Below are 8,540 nucleotides of genomic sequence, written 5' to 3'. Positions count from 1 at the left end.
GACCCCCCCCCCCCTTCTAAGGTATACAAGTGAATTGTTATGTCACAAATCAAATCACTGTGACTATTACTTCTCCACCTTGGCCACACTGATTTTTCCAGGATTCCAATTCATTTCCATAAAAATCGCTTATGCCTACAGCTCCTGGAATTGGCTAACAGTACATCTAGCTTCCTATGTGGCAGGGAATATTAGCATTTCTATTCTATAAACAAGGGCACTGTGACCCAAAGAGTGAAAGTAGCTCCTCCAAAGTCATTACATTAAGAAAACCCCAGTTTTTCCCTCCTGTGTGTTTCCTTTACTACTCCCACAGAACACTTCACCTCAGACACTTTGGGTCACCCAGTATGTGGTGGGTTTTCTCCACACCAAACAATTCTCCACAACACTGCCTGGGTGTCCTGTGATTTGACTCAATTCTGACACTATCTACCTGAAGATAGTATCAAATCAGATCCCACAGGTTAAGGTCTTGGTCCCTCAAGACTGTCCCCAACTCCACTTCAGATGCCAACCACAAATAGTAGGTCCCCAGGTTACCCACAACTTCTGTCAGACTTGGCTACAAATCAAAGATTCCCATGAGCCCCTCCTCAGGTTCGATTAATTTGCTAGAGTGGCTCACAGAACTTGAGGAAACACTTATGTTTACCAGCTTGTTGGAGGATGTAATAAAGGGTACAGATGAACAGCCAGCTGGACAGATATACAGGGAGAGGTCTGGGAGGATCCTAAGTACAGGAGCTTCTGTTCCTGTGGAGTTGAGGTGCGTCACCCCAGTCAGTATGTGATGTGTTCATCAACCTGGAAGCTCCCCAAACCCCATGCTATTGGGATTTTTATGGAGGCTTCATCACAGAGGCATGATTAATCATTACCTCTATTCCCAGATCCTTTCCCTTTGCTAGACAATGGGAGGAGGGGAGGGAAGAGGGGCTGAAAATTCTAAGCCTCTAATCATGGCTGGGTCTTTCTAGGGAGCAGCCCCCATCCAGGAGCCTTTTTAGAGCGAAAGATGTTCCTCATGCTCTTAGCCTTTAAAATATTACAAGGGTTTTAGGACTCTTGTGTTAGGAACCAGGGGCCAGAGGCCAATATATATATTTTCTATGATCTCATAGCCACTCAACTACTGAATGTTGAAGGTAGGATTTAAGTTCATGTGCGTGGCTCTCACACGCCCTGCTCTTCAGTAGCGCCCAATACAGGGACATGTCTTGGTCTCATTTGGAAGCACAAAGAGACGGTTGATTGCACAATTCTCTCCTGCCTGGATTTGACATCAGAACTCCCTTTCCTGTTGCCCATCACTCATATCCAGGAATAAAAACTGATTGAAAGTCTTGTCCAACAATGTGGCTTTAACAGACCACCTGCTCAGGACACGGAAAGTACAGACAGGAAACATCTGCCTTGGAAATACTGGAGCTTCTGTTGATTGAAATATACAAACAGAAAAGCTGTCCTTGAGTCCAGGGAAATTCTGAGCCGAGATCGTGGTATTATCAGCCATATCCTGCACAGCTGGACGTTGGAGGACGTGGGTGGTGACAAGCGTATCCCAGGCCAACTGGGACCCTCTTGGGTCATAATAATAGTCAATCACTGCCAAATATTGTTCCTTGAAGGAGGGAGGAGCCCTTAGGTGTTCTGACAAGTGGGTAAATGAGTTCCTATCGAAAGGAGTAGTGATGGCTTGGCTCACCTCACTTAGAGCCAAGGGTGGTGGTCTCTGGGTAAGCCATGCAGAAAGGCAAACCTGCAGGGCATTTTTACCTGTGTGTGTGTCTGTGTGCATATGCATGCATGCATGTGCACGTGTGTGTGTGTGTGTGTGTGTGCTTGCATGCGTGCTCTGAGTCATATCATGCATGGTAAGACTGCTCATTTCACATAAGAATTTGTCACAAGATTCTCTAAAACCTTGACTTTCCCCTGGGGTACTTCAAATAGAATTGGGGTTACAAAATCAATTTGGATTGAGTTATCTACAGACTTTCCATGGTATGCATACCTGTGCACCTCCTCCTTCCTCTTCCTGTCTCACTTTGATCCTTTTATTTAACAAACTTTAGTTGAACACCAGTTGTGGGCCAGATACTGTGCTGGGTATTAGGTAGTCAGAGATGCAGAAGACAGTCTAGGGGTGGGGATGGGTGGGCATCTATAGCCATGGTTTTCAAACAGGGCTGATGCCCCACCTCCTACACTAGGAAAAGTCCAGAGCATCTTTGGCCATCATAACTTGGGGAGAGGTGCTACTGACCTCTGATGGGGGAAGGCCAGGGGTGCTGCTCAACATCCTGCAATGCACAGGACAGTCCCACACATGAAGCATTATCTGGCCACAAATATCAATGGTGCTGGGGTTGAGAAATTGGATCTACAATATGATGGGAGAAAGAATTGGACAATGCTATGTTCGGTCCTGGCTCTGACTGTTGCTGGCAGAAGGCCTTGAGTGAGTCCCTTGACGTCCTTGAGTCTGTTTCCCATCTGTCAAAGGGAATGAAAATGGAATGATTGAAAGAAGTGTAGGCATGAATCATGCCCTTCATTACCTAGTACCCAAGAAACAATAGCCACTTGGCTTCTCTAGGCCCAGGCCTCAATGGACTAGAAGCTACCAGTGGGCCCTGGTGAAAGTGAACTCTATAGATATCATTTATCGCAAGAGGATGCCAAAGGGGCTGCCATGCTCTTTTCCCTTCCTGGCCTCATTGCAACCTGTAGCTATACATGGATTTGTACACATCACGGTTTAATGCCCCTGTCTTCTACTAGATCATAAACTCCATGAGAGCAGGGACTGTGTCTTCTGTTCTTTCTGTATTGCCAGCACCCTACAGGGTCTGGCCTTATGGTGTGTGTTCAGTAATGGAACCAGACTGCCTGAGTTGAAATCCTGGCTTCTCCATTCATTAGCTGCGTGATCTTAGGCAAATTATTGAACCTTTCTGTGCCTCATTTTCCTCCTTTATAATATGGGACTAGTTTCTCCCATCAAGGGTTGTGGAGAAGGGTAAATAAGCTGCTATTAACCAGTTGAGGGCCTGGCACCTGGTTAGTGCTTATGAGGGTTAACGATTACCGTCATTACTTTGTTACTGTCTTAAAGGTAATTAATAACGCTGCACTGTTACGGATGCCGGCATAGCACACAGGCATGAGCCTGCCTCTGCCTTCGGGGAGCATTTGTTTCTGTGAATCATTTGGAGAAAGATCCGAGTTTGCAGAGAGGCCGGCAGCTCACCTAAGCAGAAAAGTAGAAGCCAAAGTGATTTCTTGCTGGAGGTTCACAGAGGCCCCCTGGGTCACCGAACAGCCTTTCTCTCTCGCCTGGAAGAAATGAAAATTGATTTGAAGCTTGTCCCATCTGAAAAGGTCTGTCGGTAGCCAGCACCACTGCATGTTGTCAAGGATGCTTTGGGTTTCTGGGCCAGGGAGGAAGTGATTCACGACGATTCGCTTTCCCAGGGAGCGAAGCAGACCCAGCGGAGACACAGAATGAGGTCCCAGGGGCCTGCTGGGCTGGCCTGCTTCCCTGGATAGCAGCAAGAGAGGAAAATTGAAGGGCTGCTAAGAACTGATAAACCAGGAGAGGAGACCCACTGAGAACAAAATCAGAGGATAAGGCTGCTGGGAATATTGTGCAGAGGAGACAGAGGATCAGAGCGCCCAAGATGGTGCAACTGCAACAAAAACAATGATAATATTTCCCACTAATTGAGTGCCTGCTATGTGCCGGACATTCAGGTGATGGATGGATATGTGATGCTCCTGATGACCCTGTGAGACCGCATAACCCGTGTGTGGCAGGCCTCATCGCCCTGTGGATGGTGAAAGAGATCACACTTTCTGTATTCATTCATACCTTCCTTTAGTCATTCAACAAGTGTTTACTGGGCACCCAGCATACAGCAGGCACTGTTCTGGGTACTGGGAACACAGCAGAAGAGCAGATGGACCAGGAGCCCATGCCCCCTGCCCTCGCTGGCATTCCTGAGGGCTAAGGGACCACTGAGGCTAACAAATGAGTCCATCTTTTGTGTCAGGCAAGGAGTGGTGGGAGAAGGGGAGAGCACAGGATGGGGGTGGCCTTTGTCGGGGTAGGGTGAGGTTGCAATTTGCAATTTTAAGGAGTCTGGTGAGGGAAGGACTGCCTGACATCTGAGCAAAGACCTGAAAAAGGCAGTTATTTGGGTTTCTGTGACAATTCCGGTGTGTGTGGTTGGCGGCTCCAAAACGTCACCAAGCGATTCTCAAACATCAGGAGGATATCTGAGAAGTCAACTTGATTCTGACGCTGTCTACCAGGGATCCCACAGGCTAAAGGCTTGGTCCCACGGCACTGCCCCTTCCACCTCCTCTTTCGACTCCAAGTGGAAGTTCAGGTTGTTACCCGCACATTGGTGCACTGCCTATAAACTGGAGGTTCCCAAGTCCTCTTCCTTGGGTTTGACCAATGTGCTAGAGTGGCTCACAGAACTCAGGGACATTTTACTTACTAGATTACTGGTTTATTATGAAAAGATCTAACTCAGGAACAGACAGTTGGAAGAGATGCATAGGGCAAGGTATGAGGAGAGGGTGTGGAGTTTCCATGCTCTTTCCAGGCACGCCACTCTCCCCAAATCTCTGTGTGTTTACTAATCTGGACGTTCTCTGAATTCTTCCCTTTTGGATTTTTACAGAGGTTTGTTTCACTACATAGGCACAGTTGATCAATGTGTTGACCATTGGCGATTGATTCAAACTCCAGCCCCTCTCTGCTTTCAGGAAGTCATGGGTGGTACTGAACGTTCTATTCCTCTAATCATATGGTTGGTTCTCCTGACAAGCAGCCCCCATCTTTAGGTGGGGGGGGGGGTCCCAAAAAGCTCATTAACATAACAAAAGCACCTGTATCTCTCTCATTACCTAGGAGATTGCAAGGGTTTTAGGAGCTCTGTGACAGAAATGAAGACCAAATATTGATTTCTTATTATAAATTACAATATCACAAGTAAAAAATGAGCCATGTGCAAATTTTGGAGAAGTGTATAATAAGAAGAGAAGAATGGCAGGTGCAAAGGCCCTGTGGTATGTTTGGAGACTAGAACAGAAGCCTGTGTTCAGGAGCATAGTGAGTGAAGTGGAGAGTCGTGATGGGTGGGACCAGAAAAGACACAGGTATTAGATCATTTGGGCCTCATGGCCATTGTAAGGACTCTAGCTTTTATTCTGAATGAAATGATCCATTGCAGAATCTGGAGCTGACAAGATTCTAACTTAGGTTTTAACAATTCTTCTTGCTGCTGTGTTGAGAAGTCTGTGGGAGGTGAAAAAGGAAACAAGAGACCAGTCAGGAAGCTCCTGCAAGGATCTGGATGACAATGGTGGCTCAGACCAGGTGGCAACAGTGGGGCTAGTGAGAAGTGGTGGGATTCCATATCCATCCTGGGTTGGCATGAGTCCCAGCCTACTCATGCAGTATAGTAAGGCTCTTGTCTTGTGCTCTCCAGCTCTCACCTGTGCCCAGGGGCCCAAAAGGCAGGTGTACGCAACATGTGCCATCAGACTATTCTATTCCATTCTGGTTCCACATGTCCTCAGTCACTGAAGCCACTCAGAGTGGTGACGTGGCCACCACTGTGCTCATTATGAGAACCTCAACATCATGTCAGGGAGGCACCTCAAAGCTAGTGGTCTTGGGGATGCCGGGGTAGTACCACGTGCCATGCAGTGACAAGGAGAAAGGCCTCTGGGCCTTACAGCTATTCTGTTTGTGCCCGTGTGGCACAAAGACTGTCATCAATATTTCTATCAGCTTCTGGCTGGTTCTTCCTCCCTCTCTTGACATAGGAGCTCATTCTAGGCCTTGGATTCCGTTTGCTCCCTCTTTCTCCTCAGTTAACCCCATCCTGCTTCTCTGGGTGCAACCAAAACAAGATTCTAGAGGAGAGCAGAGAGAGAGAGAGAGAATGAGAGAAGGGAAGAGAGGGAAGATATATGTGTCATAGGTTGGGAGCTGAACAAAGCAATGTGTGCCAACTCAGTGTTGACACTGTTGTTCCAGTTTACAGGTGAACAGATAGGAGCTCAGACAGGTTGGGATGCCTGGGTTGAGCCTTCGGCCCAGGTCGTGATCCTGGGATCCTGGGATCGAGTCCCAGTTTGGGCTCCCTGTAGGGAGCCTGCTTCTCCCTCTGCCTGTGTCTCTCATGAATAAATAAATAAAAATCTTAAAAAAAAAAAAAAAAGAAGAAGAAGAAGCTCAGACCGGTTAAGTGATTTGCCCCAGGCCATCTCTTGTGTATGCAAGCTCTCTAGTATTCCCTTTTCTTCCTCAATACAAAAACCTCAACCCCATAGTGCCCATTCCGCCCCGCCCCCCAAATCCAAAATGGCAAAATACCATTTCCTAATAGAACAGAATATTTAGAATTGAACATTTGCATTTCACACCTTGGCTGTGCAGTGCCTGTCACTCATAGCAGACAGTCGTTAGAGAAAGCCAGCCTTGAATCACCTAGGAAAGGATCATACTTTCCAAGATAAAGAATTGTGATCCATGCAGTTCATGGGGGCATAGGGAGGGGCAGGCAGGTTTTGATGATAAAACAGAATATTTGAAATTCTAAAAAACTGGAGGAAGGATGTCTGATTACCAACCTCCTGTCCACTCACCAGACTGGAGCTGCCTGGAAATTTGGGGATTCTGGTCCATCATCTCAACAGACCGTAAACTCCACGAGGTTGTGAACGATGCCTTTAAAAAGTTCTTTTTCCCTACAGGATCTTGAAAATAGTTAGACGCTTTATACAAAGACAGGCAGATTCCAGTTAGTACTAACAGCCCATGTTTACTGAGCACTTGCTTTTTTTCCGGAAACCACATTAAGTGCTTTAGTAATCATTACCTCAATAAATCCTTAAAAAGAAAAAGAAGGGCAGCCCGGGTGGCTCAGGGGTTTAGCGCCGCCTTCAGTCCAGGGCGTGATCCTGGAGACCCGGGATCGAGTCCTGTGTCCGGCTCCCTGCATGGAGCCTGCTTCTCCCTCTGCCTGTGTCTCTGCCTCTCTCTGTGTCTCTTGTGAATAAATAAACAAAATCTTAAAAAAAAAAAAAGAAAAGAAAAGAAATGCAAAGCCCAGATGCTCAGATGGTAAGTGCTATTATTATATTATATTATATTATATTATATTATATTATATTATATTATTATGATCATTTCAAAGAAGATGAAATGGGGCTCAGAAAAGTTGAGTAAATAAAGCCCAAAGTCACAGAGGTCCTGGAGGGGTGAAGTATCTGAACCCAGCTATGGGGGCTTCTGTTATTCTGACAGGATGCTGACCTTGGAGTCCATTAGGTGTGGGTCAGAGCCCCAGCCTTTCTCTTACCTGCTGTGTGACCTTTGGCAAGTCACTTACCCTTTCTGAGCCATATTTCCCTCATCTGCAGAGTAGAAGTAGTAAGACATCTCATCGAGTTGGTGAGAAACGGAAAAAGAAAATACAGAAGGTGGCTGGCATTGTGTTTGTCAACAGTGGCCACTCTGAAGAGCTAGATCTCTCTCAACACTTAACAAAAATTGATTGCGAGAAGAACTATTTCCCTTTTCCAGCACGCAGAGGGTTAACTCAGAACCTCAGGCTGTTAGCATTTCTCTAATCTTGGTGCTAATTATGTACAGAAATCATTTTGCTTCTGCCACGTATAATGAAAACGATTGTACAGAAATGGAATTTATCATGCTATGTGTTATGAGAGGTTTTGTTTTTTTTTTTTTAAATACTACCTCAATTTCCCCCACTTTTCTTCATTTCCCCCTCTCCTTGCCAGATAATCAAATACAAAAGTTATATTAACCTCCCAACCACTTCAATTAAAATGCTCATCCAAAATTTGAAAACAATTAAAAAACCCATTATCTCAGATTTAACGTTCTCTGATTCCGTGTCTATTTTCTGCCACAGCATAAACGGCAGGTAACATTATCGCAGTAGGTGCCTTCTAGAAAGCAATGTCTCATTCTCTGCCAGTGGGTCCCACGGCTGCTCTCCCAGCACAGGCCTTATTAAAAACCCACACACCCTGGTGTACTTTGTCATGTCCAAATGCATCAAAATAATTGATTGTTTTTAATGAGCCCTCCATCTGTCTTATTTTCTTCTGTCTTTCTCGGTAGTGGGTTTCAGAGAGAAGAAAGGATAGGCTCCACTCTTGGGAGGTCATGGACTCAAAGATGGGAGGGTCTCTGACTTGGATCTGCCCCCCAGGGGTTCTGAGTTCTCTGATGAAATTAGAAATAGTTTTCCCAGAGAAGACCTTGCCAGGAAGTGCGTTAGGGGTTATAGTTAGGGGCTGCAAAGGACACCAGAGCCATTATCGATCCAGCTTAGAAGAAAGCAGCGTCTTCAATCAGTCCTTGTGTTTTAAGTTTGGGTCAACAAACATGTATTGAGTCCCTGCTGTATACTAAGACACCATGTCAGACAGTGGAGACATGGTCTCCAAGATCTAGAATCAATCAAAATATTCCTTGCATCAGA

General features: G+C 46.0%; 1 long non-coding RNA gene across 1 annotated transcript; it reads right to left on the bottom strand.

The window, feature by feature from the left end:
• Positions 1-2,232: 2,232 nt before the first annotated feature.
• On the bottom strand, positions 2,233-6,790 carry LOC119866093. The gene is made up of 3 exons (XR_005379005.1): positions 6,673-6,790; positions 3,257-3,342; positions 2,233-2,499 (listed from the first exon to the last, which is right to left on the bottom strand). It is a non-coding gene; the product is annotated as an uncharacterized LOC119866093 (long non-coding RNA).
• Between the last annotated feature and the right edge of the window lie 1,750 nt (positions 6,791-8,540).

Source organism: Canis lupus, chromosome 26 (genome assembly GCF_011100685.1).
Source record: "Canis lupus familiaris isolate Mischka breed German Shepherd chromosome 26, alternate assembly UU_Cfam_GSD_1.0, whole genome shotgun sequence".
Classification (NCBI taxonomy): domain Eukaryota; kingdom Metazoa; phylum Chordata; class Mammalia; order Carnivora; family Canidae; genus Canis; species Canis lupus.
Note: the sequence above shows the minus strand (reverse complement) of the source record. Positions and strands in the feature narration are given on the sequence as shown.